Here is a 20,419-nt window from a genome sequence, read left to right as displayed (position 1 = left end):
AGTCAGGAAGACCTATATTCCAATTTGGTCTCTTCATTCTTAAAAACTGTGGTACAATGGGAAAGCTACTCCACTCATCTTAACCTTGGTTTTCTCATCTGTGAAATGGGGACAATACTAGTAGTGTCTTATCTCATAGATCTATTATGAGGATCAAAGGAGAAAAATCAATGGAAAACAATCTTGTAAACCCTTTATAAACCTTGATTTGTTTTTAAATCAGTGACAAGGATAAAGACAGAGAAGGCATATTTATCAAATTTGTTGATGACTCAGATATTTATATGATCTGTGGACATGTGGATGCCCCTATTTACATGGATCACTGTGGATATTCCTTCTATTGATGAAACTGGCCACTCTGGCATGCCCACCCATCTTGTGAGACACCAGTATGATACATGAGTTGGCCACTGGTAATCCCTTGCTTTCCCCATGGAGTCCCTGACTTCTTTTTGACCTCAGCTTCTTTTCTCATGATATCCTTTCCTCATAGTTCCTTATTTGTGATATGCTTCAACCTGTTCCCACCCACCATGCACTTTCCCATGTTTCCATGACTCATAATCATACCATAAAACTGGTATTTTTCAATTGGGTATGACTCTTTGTGACCCTATTTGGAATTTCTTGGCAGAGATATTGGGATAGTTTGACATTTCCTTCTCCAGCTCATTTTATAGATGAGGAAACTGAGGCAAACAATATTAAGTAACTTGCTCAGAGTCACACAACTAATATGTGCTTAAAGTCAGACTTGACTCAGGAAGATGAGTCTTTTTGACAGCAGATCTGGAGCACTGTCCACTGCACTGCCCAACAGCCCTTATTGATAATAAAAAGATACTCCCCCCCCCTTCTGGGGTCATTAAAAGAGTTTCTAATTTCTAACCAGTTCAACAGTGCTCTGTCTTATTAATTAATAGAACAATGTCTCTGAATTCCTTTGAGTGACTTTGAATGATGGAGGCAGGTTGGCATAGTATATTAGGAACTGGACTGGAAATCAGGAGGGACCTGGGACGAAATCCCATCTCTGACTCTTAATAGCTGTGTGACCTCTGGTCAAGTCATTTAACTTCTCTGGGTCTCAGTTCCCTCATATGTAAAATGAGGAAGTTAGACTCCAGAATTTGCATCTCTAGGGTCCTTTCCAGTACTAAAGCTATGATTTTATGAGCTATAACTCTAAATTATGGGAGTCAAGGAGATGAATGACCTGGGAGGCTAAGGAATGAAAAGGTAACAATATAAGTATTGATTTTAGAGGCGTTAGAGGATAAAACTGGGAGCTGAGTATAAAAATATTTGAAAAATGAGGGAAGATGACTTGGAGGTCACACTAAAAGATGAGGATAAAAATTTGGAGAGAGTGATATAGATGGATGGAATGAATCTCAGAGGAGAGGTCACTGAGTGATAGAGGCAGAGATGGCAGAAGAGAGCAAGGGGGATTCAGGTTTCTCTCTCAACCTTAGTCAATAAGTTCCATTTACATCCACATCAATCTTTTCCGATAGCTCTTCTTGTTTTTTTCCATCAGAATAATCACAGTTTGTAGTATCTCCAGAATTCCATTCTGGAGAACTTCTCATGCCTCTTGGTCTGACTTCCACATCATAGAGTCAAGGAAGTTGAACTGGGAAGGGTGCAGCTGCTGCCATTAGCCCTAATGAGGGAACCAGTCTTGTGGTCTGAGGCCTGTAGACAAGGAGAGCCCAGACCTCTGGGCTGTTGTTCCTTTCACAAGCTCATATGCTGTAGCTATGGAGATGATTTTGTTGGAAGGAAGAATCATGATATCATAGATTTAAAACTATCAGGTTCAACCCCTTCATTATACAGATGAAAAAAAATGGAGGCACAGAGAGTTGCAGTGAATTGCCCAGGATCACATAGCTAGTAAGTGTTGGAAGCAGGATTGGAAGCTCGGTCTTTCTGACTCTTATTCCAGTGTCACTCTCCACCATGGTCAGGCTCTTCTTGGTCTTCTATGGTCATGTGACACTCAGTTGTAGCAGCAGTCTCTACAGTGTATTCTAACAAATCTCCTTGTCTGTCTTTCCCATGAAAAGTTACCCCAATATTTCTTGCTATTTCATCGCCCATTCAGTTTTCTGCCAATATGCTATAACTTATTTTATTTTAGTCATTTCCCTTGGGATGGTCTTATCCCCCAAAGACTTCTTACTATCATACACTATCACACTACATCCATGAGACATGTTCATGAATAGTCATGTACCATGGATAGCCAAGTATCCATGGCTCTTCATCCGTGAAGTCACTTAGAGGTATGATGTAAGGGATGTAAATTGCCAAGATCTACAGTGGAGGTGAGGAAGGTATTGCCTGTACCACTGGGCTAGAACTTTGACATCCAAATATAGCCCCAGGTAGGAACAATATGGTTTCGAGGCATTGGATGTGAGAGTAGGACCATCATACCCCAAGAATCCACAGTAGTATTCTTAGCCATAACCAACTGGAGAGTGGTAATATGGCTAGCATTCCATCTTCTCCACAAAAGTCAATGAGGGAATCTTGTTTCCAGCATAATTCCACCCTTCTTTCATCCATTATTGCCTTCACACCATCTCTATTACCCCATCCCAGACACTAACTTCTTGTGGCTGTGTACATTCTCACTCCCTTTATTCTTTGAACACAAAGACCTCACTAATGTAACTGTTATCCAGGTATTCTTGCCCAGCAGCTGTGCAGGTAAAATTCTCTCCAATCACCAAAGAATCCAGATCTCTCTCCCAGATCCCCTCTTGCTGTGGCACATATCTCTTTACGCTCGATATTCTTAGGCAATGGCTGGTGAGTAAGAGCCCCATCCCACTCCCTTTTTTTGTTTTCAGTGGGAGAGTGAGTTGAGCAGAATGAGTAGGCACAGATGGGGTTCTATTTTCATTGCATTTCTCATTATGCTTCCTTTCCTGCCAAATCCTCCCCCTTCCCAACCTTCCATAGTTTCATCAAGAGTATCACTTTCCTTTGTTCCTCAGGATTACAACCTCAGTATCATTCCCCACTCTACTTCCCCTCACCCCACACATCTTCTCTTCAATCACCAACCAATATCTTTATTCAGGTTTTCATCACTCTCATCTGAACTATCTTCTCTTCAATCAACAGTGATCATTTTTATTCAGGTTCTCATCACTTTGCAGTTAAACTATCATAGCAGGCTCCTAATTGGTTTCTCTGCCTCAAATCTTTCCCTCTGACCTGGCCTTCACTTAACTGCCAAATTGAATTCTAACTTTGTCTTTTTTAAAAATTTTTACAAGGCAATGGGGTTAAGTGGCTTGCTTAAGGTCACATAGCTAGGTGATTATTAAGTATCTGAGGTTGCATGAACTCAGGTCTTCCTGACTCCAGGGCCAGTGCTCTATCCCCTGGGTTTTTTTTTGCCTTGATGGTATATTATTGGTCAGTATGGTTTAAGGTCATCACATTATATAGGCATCACCATGCTTTCAGAGTCTTAGGATTTTTATTTTTATTTTTTTAGTATCTATTTTGGCAGCTAGGTAGCACTGGACACAGAACTGGGAAGAACTGAATTCAAATCCTGCCTTAGACAGAGCTGTGAGCCCCTGAGCAAGTCACTTAACCTCTCACAGCCTCAGTTTTCTTATCTGTTGTTGTGAAGGTCAAATATATTATTTCATCAAATCTCATGCTTTTAAAATTTCTCTTTTGTCTATATATATTGTACAATTTATAAATAAGTTGAAATATGTATATATGTGCATTTGGGGAGTTCTCAAAAATTTTAATGGAGTTCACAAATCAGAAAAGTTTAAAGACCCCTGCCATCAGAGAAATGATTCTTGGTCTAATTGTATCTCACTCATCATTTCCCAAAGGTTCCCATCTTCTCTTGACTCAGAGACATTAAACCCTGCCTGGTCAAGTGAACAAAGTCCTACCTGAAGTGTAGGACACAAGTTACCTGGTTGATTAATTCCTAATATGCTACAAATGACCAAGATGTTTCCCTTCAAAGGTCTGGATGTTTAAATCATCACCAAGGGTAAGCTATATTTTTTTTTACTGTAGTCTGCCATTGAATACTGGCCCCCAACTGAATGAACTCTCTACACTACCAACAGATTGTGTGGTCCCCAGTTGTATAATCCTTGACCCTGCTACACACTGAGAGTGCTTATTTATTATGAAGCAAAATAAGCCTTTGGAATCCCTTGCTTGATCTTAGAAGGAAATCCTCTATTGAATAGTTTCTCTCTTGTTGGCTGAAAAATTATCCTTTCCAATGGGAATCCAGTTTGGCATATCAGCCCCTTTGCCTCTTCTTTCTTCCAGCACAGCTATCTTTATAACAATAGCCCAAGGAACATTTTTTAGGTACACTAGCCCTAAAGTCTGGGCTATCTTTCTGTTTTTATAGGTAGACTCAGAGTGACAAAAAAACCTGATAACCTCCGTAAGACCCTTGGCAGCAATGCTTGCCTGTTTTCACAGTCAGCTCCCCTGCCTCCTTGACTACTCATGCTTTCCCCTATGGAATTTGATATATAGAGATACTATTTAACTTTTCTCTAAACTCTTTGAAATTCATTCTCCCAAAACCTGGGATTCCTGTTAAAAAGGATAGATAGATAGATAGATAGATAGATAGATAGATAGATAGATAAAGACAGAGAGACAGAGGAAAGAGGGAAGAAAATATAGATTATATAATATATACTGTTTGCATGTATGTATGTACCTGTGTCTATATGCATATATAAACGTGAAAACATTTCCATGAATATATATATATATATATATGACAAGAGCTCAGGTCACAAAATCATCAATCTAAAACTGGAAGGGATGCCAGAGATCAGCTAGTTCACTCACCCATTTTACAGTTGAGAAAACTGAAGCTCAAGATCATTAAATGACTTGTACCCAAGGCTATACAAATCGTGACAGAGGTGAGCTTTGAACATAGATCTGATTCTAGAGTTAATAATCTGCTCACCTGGAATAAGAAATGACTTTCTAAACACTTTACCTTTTGAAGAATGAAATTAATATTAAAGGTAAGTCAAGATTTCACCAGATGCTGTGCTTTTGGCAGACAGTGAGAGCACTGGTAGATGTCTAGATTGCTATGATCCTAGAATCTATGAATTAAAGGCACTCCCAAAGTTGTTTTACCCACCCAATAAACTCATAATCAAAATTTGGGAGTAACCATGCAACATCTACAGAAATATTGGGGGAGCATGCTATCTCCTGAGAAGCCTGTTCCTTTTTTTTTGATTACTCTGATTATTGTAGAGTTTTTCCTTATTATTGAACTCAATTTTGCTTCGCCACAGATTTTCATCCTTTGCTCATAGTTTTAACTTTTTTCCCCCCTGAAACATTACTGCCCCAACCTAAGTTTTCCTATAGATGGTCAGCTCCCTTTTGGAAGTTGGACATATACTTGAGTAAAAGACTTTTTATAGAATATCAAACCTAGAAGACCACACAAGGATCATTGAATCCCATCCCTATGTTTTTTCCCCACTTAAAAAAACCACTTTCTTGGAGCAGTCCAATATAGTTGACTTTAAGGAAGAGGTATGGATAGCTGCCACGCTCATCATGCAGAAGAATTTAATGAAGTATTTAATGATGTTCGGTTACTATTTAATAATGATAATGTTCTTGTAAAAGGGGTCACTCATGCATTCACCCATAATATGGATCAGTACACTATGTTGATCAGATCTTAATCACAGAACATGGTGACCTGACTAGTGGTAGATTTTTAGATCCAAGAAATTGTTTCCTTTAAGTTTGATCACTTATGGAAAGAAGCAAGTGACCTCTAACCTAGACATAGATGGAACTCTGAAGTCATGGAGTCATGCTGTGATCCTGCCTTAAGGAGCCATGCGAAAGATCATTATTCCAATAGTTTATGCTAAAATTATAGATGGGCAGCTAGGTAGTGGAAGCTCTGTAGTCACCTGTAGTTGAGTCCAAATCCCAACTCAGACACTTGACACTTACTAGCTATATGACCCTGGGCAAGTCACTTAACCTTGATTGCCTTGAATCCAGGCCCATCTCTAGTCCTCCTGATTCATATCTAACCACTGGACCCAGATGACTCTGGAGAAGAAAGTGAGACTGGTAATGTAGCACAGCCCCTCCCCCTCATTCAAATCCACTTCATTTGCTTCTCATGGCATCTCCTCCCTGATGTCATGGTCTTCAAGAACGAAAGACAAACATCTTCAGATAGGTAAAGACTTTTATTACATGTATTAAGAGCCACCAATTTCAGCCTAAAAACCATTGGAATACTTTTTGGAGAAAGGAAGTTTACCATCACACCACCCATGGCTCAGATGATTGGAGTATTAAAGATTCAAGTCCATTACTATGAAGATGGCAATATTCAGTTGGTTAGTCACAAAGATGTACAGAATTCATTACTGTTATGAATGATGTGCAAACTATAAGGAATTTGTTAAAATCTTAAACATCCCCAAAATGAGTATCAGACCTTGATTAGTGAGAACTGTCAGAAAATGTCAGACATCACTTTCAAGACTTGGTGCCAGGAGCTTCCAGTGATCCACTCCAAAATCAAATGGAACAGATAGTCATCTACAAGACTGGCAAAGAAATGCTTAAGGCTGGATATGAAATTCTCCAATTGTACTATGAAGAAGAAGGAGAAGGAGAAGGAGAAGGAGAAGGACAAGGAGAAGGAGAAGGAGAAGGAGAAGGAGAAGGAGAAGGAGAAGGAGAAGGAGAAGGAGAAGGAGAAGGAGGAGGAGGAGGAGGAGGAGAAGGAGAAGGAGAAGGAGAAGGAGAAGGAGAAGGAGAAGGAGAAGGAGAAGGAGGAGAAGGAGAAGGAGAAGGAGAAAATGAAGAGGAAAGAGGGAGAGGAAGAAGAAAGAAAGAAAGAAAGATTCAAAGTATAGTCTTTTAAATAAGTGGTTTATAAACAAATGTGGTATTTTGTTGGGGTAACAGGTTTTTAAGCCTCTTGGAATACTATTGAACTAATAACATTTTCTTGTCTCTGTGTGTGTGTGTATGTGTGTGTGTGTGTGTTGCTTGTGATATAACTTCTTTTTGTGATTGTTTCCACTTGAAGGAATTTTTAAAAAACCAGTTATTTTTAACATTGAGAAAAGAAAGAGAAAGAGCATCTCCTGGAATCTATGTACTGGTTAGAAAATTTCCTAGCTATGAAAGCTCTGTCACAAATAGGCAGGTAATGTTGGTCATACTCTCCTACCCTTAATAGTACTTCTGGTACACCAGTGGTTTTTACTAATCAATCAAAAGCTAAAGATGCTATGTGCAACATATATCTACAGATATCCTTTTTTTTTCTTATTGCTGATTGCCACTTAATGGCATCCTGGAAGCTGTGGATTTGTAAATATTTGAAAGTTCCCTTTGGTGGAATAAAGGGAATTTTCTGATAATTCCATAAAGACCAGCATCTTTGGGAAATATTTGGGATTTTTGTGTTGTATATTTTTTATTCCAAAAACTTTAACCACATTCCTACCAAATAAACTTGATTGACTTCTTCCTTTTCCAAAAATTTCCTTCCCCCAGTAACACAGTTGTTAAGCATCTGCATTTTTAGAATATAGTTAACTACATATACATACATACATACATATATATATATATATATTTGATATTCAAAAACTGCTGACGTTTGGAGGTAGAAGAATTAATATTAAAACATAAAATGCACATAACTAAGGAATAATAGGCATAATTATGCTTTACTACTTTGTGGTAGGTTATTAGTTTATACTGTAATCATATGAATCAGATTGCTGATTGCAAGGCACTTTAAATCATAAATCATAAAAACAAAAAAGATTTGCACCAAAGCGAGAATAAAATCTAAGCAGTGTCTTTCTTTTGTTTGTTACATGTTTCATAATGGACTTAAAGTGAACACTGGCAACTCACTCTAAATGGTTCATAAAACTTATTTGACTTTTTTCTTCAGTCTTGCCTGCCAAGAACTAGATTTAGACTATGATACAAAGAAGGTGAGTGAAGGAAAGTGTTCCTTAGCTCTCAAAACACAGAGACACCACAGATTTGCTATGGCTAATATCAGAATTATATGAGGAATTCATTCTACATTGTTTACACTCAGGTGACCAGGCATTATCATGAGGTCATTTTCTTTTTTTAAACCAAATGCTGGGGCAGCTAGGTGGCTTAGTGGATAAAGCACCGGCCTTGGAGTCAGGAGTACCTGGGTTCAAATCTGGTCTCAGACACTTAACAATTACCTAGCTGTGTGGCCTTGGGCAAGCCACTTAACCCCATTTGCCTTGCAAAAAAAACCCCCCCAAAAAAACCAAAAAACCAAACCAAAAACCAAATGCTATCTTCCTATCTCCAAATACACCTTGAAGAGGGGGGATGTTTATGATTAAAGTGGCATAGTTTTTGTTTAGCAACATGGTTAAGCAAGAGTATTTCCATAGTGTCCCCTTAATTATATAAACATTTTTTACAAAATAAAGCAAATCTGTATTATCTGCCATTCATATTATCCATCCACATTACAAAATCCTCTTATAAATAAAGCAATTCTGTTCTAAAAAAATAAAACTTTCTCGACTTAATAATAAAGTGGGTATTTCTACCCATAATTTAAATTGGAGAGGATAATATATGAAACTGCTAATCTATTATGTAGATGTCTTTAGTTTTTTTCCTTTTCTTTTAAAGTATATGGTGGGCGGCTAGGTGGCGCAGTGGATAAAGCACCGGCCCTGGAGTCAGGAGAATCTGGGTTCAAATCCGGTCTCAGACACTTAATAATTACCTAGCTGTGTGGCCTTAGGCAAGCCACTTAACCCCATTTGCCTTGCAGAAACCTAAAACAACAAAACAAAACAAAAAATAAAGTATATGGTAAGTTCAACATGTAGCTTTCAAAGTTGTTCTGCTTGTCTATAAGTCCTTCTGACCTATTTCTACTCTCCCTCTCTTCCCTGCTATTGAAAAAAGAAGAAAAGAAAAACAAAAACCTTGAAACAAATATATGTAATCAAGCAAAATCCATTCCCTCATTGGCCATGACCAGAAATCTATGTTTCATCCTGCATCCTGAGTCAATCCCTTCACTATCAGGAGGTAGGGAGCATGTTTTATTATTGGAATTGAAAAGCCATCTTCCAAAGGTCACACTAGCTTAGGGGTAGAGCTAGAACTAGAGCTATACCATTCCTGATGTCATGGTCAAATATCAACATCATTTTCATCATCATCTTCATCATCATCATCACCATCATCATACCCTCAAAGGGATCTCACATTGAATCAGGTATACTGAGGCCTGGGGGAGGGGGGTAGGACAGAAACCCTATCCCCATGACTGGACCCTTGCTTCCTCATCTTTATTCTTTCCAGTTTCAGCAAGATCAGCCCAAGGTAGACTTCAGCCCCCCCACCCAGGTCTTTGTGTTCTGAGGTGACGGCATCTCTCCCCATCATGTGTCTTTGCAGTCATGTGTCTCTCTAGCCACGTGTCCTTTCACCTGTGCTGCAATGTGACTTCCCCAAACAGGTTATCCCATCTCAGCCCCAGCTCATCATTCATCTTTTCTTCTCCTAATCTCATTCCATATCTCTCTAGGAATTGCCCCACTATCTATCAAACTAAACTTGTTCCCAGTTGCAGCCGGCCCTATCCTACCTGTTCAACCCATCATATACCTGACTTTTATTGGGGGAAGTAACTGTTTTATTTACACATGATCGAACTCTCCCCAGCCCTAACCCTCTTGGAACCTAATCTCCCTGCACACACCTCCAATTTTATGTAAGATGACACTTTAGATGACTCCACTGTTATTGTGAATGAACCTTGCTGTACATGCCTAGGCTAGACCCTACCAATTTCCCTTCCTCCAGTTTGCCCACCTGTCCCTCCCTCACGTCACCTTGGCTTCACAGATACAGTTTTCACTGACTCCAGAACCTGGAAATGTAGCTTCTTAGATGGAAGCTATGCCTCCACTACCAAACTGTTTAGTTTCCTGGTGATTCTGTAAGGTGGAAGAAACCCTGGATTGGTGGGAATATCTGTGTTGGTAGTCCAGGCCTGTTACCTATAAGTTCTAACCTATAAGTTACCTATAAGACCTCTTTTTCTCATTGAAAAATGGCAGGGGTTTATGGTGTGGTGGTGGTGGTGGTGGTGGTGGTGGTGTGTGTGTGTGTGTGTGTGTGTGTAACAGTGCAGAACATAATCATGGTATTTCAGAGATAGAAGTGATTGTGATAGCCATCTAAGTCCATCCTACAACTGACAAAGAACACCCTCTGCAACAATCAATCATTCAATCAATTCCCCCAATTTTTCAACCAAACGACCTAGGGAGCTCACCTCTTCAATTACTATTATATTTGTTTTAATTTTTAAAAGATCTAAATTTAATTCATTTTTCATGCATTTATAATATATTCCACCTCTATTAAAAATACCCCTAAAAGAAATGTTCTAAAAAACAACATTCTTATCATAAACATGTATGACACATCATAACAAGTTCTGAAATTGGTCATGCCCCAAATTTATGTCTTTGCTTTCCAAGTTCATTACCTTGTTGGTAAGAAGTGGGTGTTCTGTTTTATCATGTTTCCTGATCTTAACATAATCATATTTTTTCACATTTATCCACTGCTTTAATTTATTTATTTATTCTTATTTTGTACAAATAATGTTTTTATACATTACTAAAATATTCTTGTTTAAGAGTAAACATAATACCCTTCCCCCAAGAAAATATAGACCCGCATAAGTGATAAAGTAAAGGGGAGAGAAAAAAATTAAAATTAAAAATAATAATAATAATAATAATTGTAGGTATGGCCAGGTGATGCAGTGGATGGAGCACAGGCCCTGGAGCCAGGAGCACCAGAGCCAAAATCTGGCCCCAGGCACCCAACAATCACCCAGCTGTGTGACCCCATGCAAGCCACCCCAACCCATTGCCCTACAAAAAAACAAAAAAAAAAGACCCCAAATAAAATAAAATAGTAATAATAATAGTAGGGGCAGCTGGGTGGCAGACAGATCACTGGCCCCTGATCCAGAAACACCCAGGTCCAAATCTGGGCTCAGACACTCAACAATCCCCCAGCTGTGTGGCCCCAGGCAGGCCACCCAGTCCCATTTGCCCTGCAACACCCACCCAGAAAATAATAATAATAAAAATGTGCTTCAGTCTGTGTTCCAACACCACCAGCTCTGTCGCAGGTGGATCACATTCTTTAGGATAAGTCCATCACAAAAGTTACTTCCATATTTTTCCACAGTTGCCATTGCTGATCTCAATTCCCTCCATTCATACTTCTCTATTACCATGAACTATATTTTCTCTCTCCTTTCACTCTGTCTCTGCTGTAGGGTAGTTGAGTGGCACAGCAGACAGATTACCAGCCCTGGGGCCAAGAGGCCCCATACCCACATACCACCCCTTACCCAGCATCCACCCAGCTCTATGGTCCTGGACAGGTCATTCAATCCCAGCCCCTTGCAAGAAGTAAAAAAGAAAATGTGTTATATCTGACCACTCTCCCCCCATGGTCTCCTCCATCACTCATATACCCCTCCTTCCCCCATCCCCCTTCTCTCCTTACTCCAGATGCCTATACCCCATTGAGTATATATGCTGTTTCCTCTCCTAGCCACCTCTGGTGAGGGCAAAGATTCCCTCATTCCCCCTCACCTTCCCCCCTTCCATATCATTGCAATAGCTCATTGTAATAAAGAAAAATCTTATATGAAATATCTTAGCCTATTCCTCCTCTCCTTTTTCTTTCTCCCATTACATTTCCCTTTTATCTATTGACTCCATTTTTACACCACATTATATTTTCAAATTCAGCTTTCTCCTGTGCTTCATCTATAAAAGCTCCTTCTACCTGCTCTATTAACTGAGAAGGTTCATATGAGTATTATCAGTATCATTTTTCTATACAGGAATACACGTAGTTCATCATCATAAAGTCCCTCATATTTTCCTCTTCTCCTCCACTCTCTATGCTTCACCTGAGTCCTGTATCTGAAGATCAAACTTTCTGTTCAGCTCTGGCCATTACAACAGGAACATTTGAAATTCCCCTGGTTCATTGAAAGTCCATCTTTTTCCCTGGAAGAGGACATTCAGTTTTGCTGGGTAGTTGATTCTCGGTTGCATTCTAAGCTCTTTTGCCTTCTGGAATATTATATTCCAATCCCTACGATTTTAATGTAGTTGCTGCTAAGGCCTGTGTGATCCTGACTGCAGCTCCACTATATCTGAGTTGTGTCCTTCTGGCTGCTTGTAATATTTTCTCTTTGACTTGGGAGTTCTGGAACTTGGCTATAATATTCCTGGGGATCTCTTTGGGATCTCTTTCTCAGGGAGATCAGTGGATTCTCTCCATTTCTGTTTTGCCCTCTGCTTCTAGGATATCAGGGCAATTTTCCTGTAATAATTCTTTGAAAATGATGTCCAGGCTCTTTTCCTAGTCATGACTTTCATGTATTCCAATAATTTTTAAATTATCTTTCCTAAATCTGTTTTCCATATTAGTTGTTTTTTCAATGAGATGTTTCACATTTTCTTCTAATTTTTCATTCTTTTGGTTTTGAAGTATTGAGTCCTGATTTCTCATAAAATCAGCAGTCTCCCTGAGTTCTATTCTTTGTCTGAAGGATTTGTTTTCCTCAGAGAGCTTTCTTATCTCTTTTTCCATCTGGCCCATTATGCTTTTTAAAGAATTCTTCTCAAAAACTTTTTGAACTGTTTTATCCATTTGACCTATGCTGGTTTTTAACATGTTATTTTCTTCAGCATTTTTTGGATCTCCTTGACTAAGCTGCTGACTTCATTTTCATGTTTTTCCTGCATCTCTCTCATTTCTTTTCCAATTTTTCCCTCTATCTCCCTCATTTGATTTTCGAAGTCTTTTTTGAGCTCTGTCATGGCCTGAGCCCAATTTCTGTTTTTCTTGGAGTCTTTAGATGCAGGAGCTTTTACCTCCTCATCTTCAGATTGAGTGTTTTGATCCTTCTTGGGATCACAGGCAAAGTATTTATTGATGGTGTTCCTCTTTTTTCTCTGCTTACTTATTTTCCCAGCTTGAGCCTGGTTTTGGGGTGCTTCCTGAGCTTTTGGGACACCCCCACAAAGATCTCAGTGTGTGAGGCTCTGTCCTCTTTCCTGATCTGTGAATGACCATATGCGCCCCCCTCTGCCACAGGGCTGAGGTAGGGGGCCCTGCTGTTCTATGGGGGGGCCTAGACTGCGATCAGGATCTGAATGTGGTCAGAACCCCAGAGTCCTGTTCCTGGGGCAGAGGACAGAACTCAGCAGTTTCTCTTTGCTCCCCTCCCTATGCTCTGCACTCATGCCCTGGGGGCTCCTGCTTACTGGCTCCTCCTGCTTCTGGTTCCTGGATCTGGACTACATCAGCCGCACTACTCGCTGTGTGCTCTGAGGGCTGGGCTTCATGTGCTCACTCTGGCAGAGGTCCCCCGCTGTTCCCCCAAGTTGTGCTTGATGCTCCCCAGGGTGTAGGTCAAGAAACTGCCCTCGCTGCTGGGAGCCACGGCTCCCAGCACCCTGGGGCTGCCTCCAGGAGGCTGAAGTTCCTTTCACTCTGGCAGGCCACCCCTCTGGTGGGCTACCCCCTCTGATCCCGTGGAGCCAAGCCTTTCCACTCTTTTCCACGTTACCTTGGGTTGGAGAATTGCCTCAATGGATCCCTCTGTGGGTTCTGTCTCTCAAAAATGTAGTTAGAGTTCTTAGTTTATAAGTTTTGCTCCAGAGCAACTGAGAGAAGGTCCTCTCCTGTTGCCATCTTGGCTCTGCCCCCTTATAATCATATTGAGTAGAGTTTTAAAGTCTTCTAAAGATATTTTTTACTATAATATTGTGGCAATTGTATGAATTGCTCTCCTGCTCCTATTCACTTTGATCTTCATCAGTTTACAGAATTCTTCCTAGTTTCTCCATTTCAAAATTTTTTGGCACACTAATATTTCATTACAACTAGGTAGGTACAGTGGCTAGAGAACTGACTCTGGAGTCAGAGAGACCTGAGTTCAAATGTGACCTCAGAAACTTGACACTTTCAAGCTGTGTGACCTTGAGCAAGGCACTTTAATCCTGATTGCCTCACTTCCAGGGCCATCTCTAGTCGTATTGATTTATATCTGGTCACTGGACCCAGATGATGCTAGAGGAGAAATTGAGGCTGGTGACTTAGCATAGCCCCCCCCTCACTCAAATCAGTTCACCTGCATGTCATGACATCACCTCCCTGATGTCATGATCTTTGATAATGAAGGACAAACACCATCATCAATATTCTCAAACTATAATTTGTTTAACCATTCCCTAATTGTAGAACAGCCTCTAAATTTCCAATTTTGGGCTACTATGAAAAGTGCTTCAATGAATATTTTTGTGCACATGATTTTATTTCTTTTTTCTTTGATTTCTTTGGGCTACCGGTCTAGTAGTGCTACAGAATTGATTTATGGATTAATGGGCATACACATCATTGTGTGGAGTCAGAGTTCCAAAATTGCTTTCCAGAAAAGTAAGACAATTTCACAGCTCTATAGCATTCTAGTGCTCCTTCTACAAACTTTTATTAAGCATTTATTGAATACCAAGCATGTGCTAAGTAGTAGAGACACAAATGCAAATACCCAAATCAGCTCCATAAGGGAAGCCTGCTCATTACCTCCCCATTCTAAAGTTCTGAAGCTTTTCAGGTGTTCCAGGTGAATTGGTCAGTGGGAGCCCCATTTTTCCCAGACACCTGCTCATAATGCACACTTGCCAGGTCTATTTTTGTATATATTTACAGTTAATACCTCTTTGTAAAGTTAATTGATGTTAATGGGTTAAATGATACTAGGGCACTTATCACTGGCAGTTACCATTGGGGAAAACACACTGGAATGGGGGCTCAAGTCAAAGGAGTAGAAAGGTGCTCTAATAAAGGTGCTAAACTTAGATCCCTGAAGGGGCTGGCCTCACGCCTGGGAACCTGAGTCAATGAAAGTAAAAGTTAAGATAAGGACACTTATTACTTTAAAGGTTGCACCTGCATGTTTCATTCTTCAATTTAAAAAAAAGCATTTAGTTAATTCCTGAATCAATTTTTAAGTGAGCACCTCTTAGGCATAGGACCCTTTACAAGCAATGGGCTGATGAATGAAAATTTTTTAAATATTTACTGTGTATTTTGGAACTGTGCTAAGGAGGGGCATAAGTGCATGAATACCTTTGCCCTTAGGGAGCTTATATTCTAATAAGGAAACAAAAATATAGAGGAATGGTATCTAGGAAAGAATGTTTTGATCTAGGAAATTATATTGTTGTATTTGTCCTATGTTCTTGAAGAAGACCATGACTTCAGGAAGGTGGTACCATGACAAGTACGTAAATTGGATTTGAACGAGGGGGTTCTGGGCTAAGTCATCAGTCTCATTTTCTCCTCTAGAGTCCTCTGTATCCATTGGTCAGATATGGATCAGGATGACTGGAATCAAGACAATCAGGGTTAAGTAAATTGCCCAATGGCACATAACTCATAAGAGTCAAATGTCTGAGATCACATTTGAACCCAGGTCAGGAGTACTGGTACTTTATTCGCCGTACCACCTAGCTGCTCCCAGGGAATTACAAAGATGTTGAAGGGAGGCATTGGGCAATTGATTGGCAAGTCTTCCAGGGATGATAGAATTGACTTGGTTACCTTCCCCAGAATTAAAGGTAGGGAATGATGGTGTGAGGGGAGAGCATCTATGGCATGAAGATGTCTGGAGTGGGGCAGGGGAGATAGAGCATGGGAGGATCGAGATTGAACTAGATGTAAAGAACTCTCACTAAATGATTAAGAGCTGATCCCCCCCCCCCCAATGCTTACCATTTTGGAGGGGACCCAATAGAGATACATCAAATGAAGAGGAAACATAAATGCTATATGAATTGAAGGGAAGTGGGTCAAAAGGCTAGGGTAATCAGGAAAGATTTCCCCAGAAGAGAACTGGCCCTGGAGTCAGGAGGACCTGAATTCAAATTTGGCCTCAGATCCTTGACATTTATTAACTGTGTAACCTTGAGCAAGTCACTTAATCCTAACTGCCTCACCTCCAGGGTCATCTCCAGTCCTCCTGATTCATATCTGATCACCAGACCCAGAGGACTCTAGAGGAGAAAGTGAGGTTGATGACCTAGAACAACCCCACCTCATTCAAATCCAATTCACATGCTTGTCACAGCATCACCTCCCTTGATATTATGGTTTTCTTTGAGAATGAAGGACAAATATCATTCCATCTCTAATTCTAGCACAGAAAAGTTTGTTGTTGGTAAAAGTAATGACTATTGAGCCCCCACTCCAGTGTATTTTCACCAAAGTTAACTGCCAGAGATTAGTGCCTCTATTAGTCAGAAATACAGATTATAAATGCATGTATATCACTTAACCTCTATTTGCCTCAATTTCTTCCTTTGAAAATGGGATTAATAATAGTTAATAATAGAATTTACCTCCCATGGTTGATGTGAGATAAAAAGAAATACTATTTTATAAGGTCTGCATACAGTAGGCTCTTCAGAACTTTTTCAGAGTCTGTCCTATTTACCTTAAATAATCCCTAGTTACTTTTTTTTAGGTTTTTTCTTTTTTTTTGCAGGGCAAATGGGGTTAAGTGGCTTGCTCAAGGCCACACATCTCTGTAATTATTAAGTGTCTGAGGTCGGATTTGAACTCAGGTACTCCTGACTCCAGGGCCGGTGCTCTATCCACTGTGCCACCTAGCCGCCCTCTAGTTACTTTCACAGCCCTGCTCAAGCCCTGTTTCCTAATTCTGGATTTTTCTGTCTCCTTCATCCTCCTCTTCTTTCTACATTGTCCCTCTCCCCCATGTTCCATCCCCTTGGCCATTCACTCAATTCCCAAGTATTTTCCCATCCAATTATTTTCTAGTTGTTCTTTCTTTCACAGACTGCTTTTCTGTGAACATCTTATTTCCCCTAGGCCAATGGAGATGAGTTCTGAAAGGGTAGGAACTGCTTCATGTGTGTTTTTATCCATAGCATCTAAGCACACTTAGGCACCCAATGATGCTTGTTGATTGATGGATCTGAGGAAGGTGGCCACCACAAATAGCCAAATATTTGCAATCAAGCAGATAGAATCCAAGAACTGGGAAGACCCCTCTAGATGGCCAGCTCCCATTCTCTCATTTCTCCCAGAAGGAAGCACATCCAGAGAGGAGAAATGACTTCTCCAAGACTGTATAGGAAGTCCTGTGGCAGGGCTGGGGACCATAACTGGTGCTTCCTGTCTCCAAATTCAGGGCTCTTTTCCCCAAGACCATCACCAAACTGTCCACCTGAGGGACTGGGACTGAATTCTTTTTCACTTTATCTGAACTTTACTGTCTAGCTTATAATACACATTAGTTCATGAACTGGGATCCTATCCAAATTAGCCATTAAGATGAGCTGAACCATTTAGAAGTCTGATTGTCAATACATGAGACAGCCTCAGAATGGGATCGGCATCAAGCCTTTCTTCAAAGGGAACTCTCCCCTTTTACCCATGACTCTGTGCCTCCTTCCTTCTTCCCCTCCCTCTCAGTTGGCTGCCTTGATGCTCTTTCTTGTGTCCACAGTCAAACCCTGCTCAGACACCCCTTCATAACTATCTGGCAGGTGGTCAGGCTAGCTCCTCAGGCAGAAGGGGTCCTGTTGACATCCATCCATTCACTATAATTTTGATAATGTCTGGAGGAGTCAGGTCCTTGGATAAGGGGAGAGGGGAGGATGTGGGGAGTGGAGCCAGAACTAGCCAGAATTGCAGCTGAAGCAGATTCATTTAAGGGGCAAACTGGAGCAGCAGAGCAAACAGTCCTACTCCAGGCCAAGTTATTCTCCAGGGAATGTGGATTTTGCTCTCCACCAGGAGGACTCAGGAGAGGGGTACCATGGTCCTTTTTGTGTCATGATCCCTTAGGTGAAGCCAAGGTACTTTTTATAGGAATAATGTTTTTAAATGCATTAAAATTACATAGGATTACAAAGGAAGCCAATTGTATTGAAACAGAGTGATCAAATTTTAAAACAAAGTTCACGGACCCTAGGTTAAGAACCCCTATTCAATAAATTGCTAGAGGATAGGAAGGTGAGTTACACCCTGTCCCCAGAAAAGATCCCCACAACATGGTGATACCCAACCATACATTCATACATATATATATATATATATATATATATATATATATATATACATACATATATATTTTTGTATATATACAGTTTTGGAGAAGAGAGTTGGAAAGCTGGAAAGACCTTGAGAACCAAGGGCAATGGGATCCTGAGAGAGAGAGGGTTGGGAAGGAAGCAGATGGGGAAGTCTAGGAAGTCCAGAGGAGCTGAAAAGTTTGGGAAGGTTAGAAGAATGTCAACGTTACTGGATTAGGCAACTCTGGGGAGTGTGAAGCCTGTGGGAGGAAGAAGCTTAGGGAATAGGTATACTGGGGAGATCTAGGGAATATCTTAGGATAAGAAGGATATCAAAAATCTAGGGATGCTACTCGTAGGTTGTATGTGTTGTCTGAAGGCAATTCTTGTATGGGGCATGCTTTTTCTCTTTTTACTTTGTTTTTTGGGGGAGAGGATAATTTAGTTTTAAAAAATTTTGTCCCTCAGTTACTTGAAGAAATAATTTTCAACACTCACTTTTAAAAAAACATTGGGGTTAAGTGGCTTGCCCAAGGCCACACAGCTAGGTAATTATTAAGTGTCTGAGGCCAGATTTTAACTCAGGTACTCCTGACTCCAGGGCCAGTGCCACCTAGCTGCCCCTTAACACTCACTTTTATAAAATTTTCTCCCTTCCCAAGACATAAAGCAATTTGACATAGGTTATACACGTACAACAATGTTAAATATATTTCCATATTAGGCATGCTCTCTTTAAGAGCAAATGAGTATTTATAGCTGCTGCCTTCCTGCACTCCCACACATTATGGAATCTCAGAGTTGGACTGGACCACACAGACCCATCTTATCCACCCCATACCTGACCAGTAAGCTCTCCTACTCTAATTCTGACAGGTGGTCATCTCTCCTCTTCTTGAAAACCTCTAGGGATGGAGAACTTATTTTCCCCAACTAGAGGCAGCACATTGCACATTTGGTTGGTCAGTTCTAAGGATTAAGATGTGGTTTTTAACTTAACCCTCAACCCCCACCACGTATTTTCCTTGGAGCTCTTGGTGAGGTGAGGAACACAGGAATGGTCTTTCTGTATGGCCCCAGACGAGTCGCCTGACACCTCTGGGGGGTGAAAAGAGCTTCGATTTCTCCCAGAACACTGCTGTCAATGGTTCTGCTTAAGCCACTGCTGCCCCCTAGGGTCTATCTCCTTTGATAAAGAGATGGTTTTGGTTTCCAAGACCAATAAGCACCTGCTATGTAGTACTGGATTAGACCCTGCTGATACAAAGATGAAAAACAGTCCTCTCTTCATAGGGCTTATTATATATCAGAGAAGTCAACATGTACATATCTAAGTTTATATAAAATACAAAAAATGAAAAATAATTTTGGGGTGGAAAGACACTAGTAGTTGGGCAGAATCAAGGAAAGTAATATTTAAGGAGATGCTTAAGCTGAGTTTTGGGGAAAAGAAGGAATTCTAAAAGTTGGAAGTGAGGGAATGAAAGGCAGTTTGCCTGGATCTCTTTAAGTGTGTGTTAACTGGGTGTTGTGTAATCAAACTGGGGAAGCCAGTTGGAAATAAGTTGGGCAAGGTTTTAAATGCCTGACAAAAGAGTTTGACTGTTCATGAGGAGAATGATATGGTCAGACATGATGGAGGGAATACTTGCTAACTGGGTGATTTGTTCCACTTTGCTCCACGCTATGATGGAATGAGCAGAACCCTAAGCTTCTAGGTGGGGGCCCAGAAGGGCCTGACCCTGTTACTACTTTACTGCTTTTGTCCTTGCAGTGTCTGTTCATTACTGCTCTTAGATAAAATAGTATTCGAATAGGTGGCAATCTTATGAACTTTGAAAGATTGGGAAGTAAGCCATATTCCTGCCATATTTTGTAGACAATTAAATTTGATGAGCAACCATAAAAATTGAGGGAATTGAGGGAATTGCATGGACTCATCCCCATGGCCATGCCACATTGTAAAATGAACTTGGTGGGATGGATAGTTTTTTTCAATTGCATTAAAGTTGAGCTCACTTTTTTCCAGAAACTGAGAGGGTATAGGTGAGAGTGCACCTCTTCATTTTGGGAGAACTGCTTTGCATTTCCAGTTTTGATCTATATTTTTTAGTAAACATCCCTTTTGTAAAAGCTAATAG

General features: G+C 40.4%; 1 pseudogene; it reads left to right on the top strand.

The window, feature by feature from the left end:
- The first annotated feature begins 5,594 nt into the window (after window positions 1-5,594).
- On the top strand, window positions 5,595-19,436 carry LOC141508171 (F-actin-capping protein subunit alpha-1-like; annotated as a pseudogene).
- The last annotated feature ends 983 nt before the right edge of the window (window positions 19,437-20,419 follow it).

Source organism: Macrotis lagotis, chromosome 1 (genome assembly GCF_037893015.1).
Source record: "Macrotis lagotis isolate mMagLag1 chromosome 1, bilby.v1.9.chrom.fasta, whole genome shotgun sequence".
Taxonomy (NCBI): domain Eukaryota; kingdom Metazoa; phylum Chordata; class Mammalia; order Peramelemorphia; family Peramelidae; genus Macrotis; species Macrotis lagotis.
The sequence above is the reverse complement of the archived record's forward strand: the minus strand, read 5'-3'. Positions and strand labels throughout refer to the sequence as shown.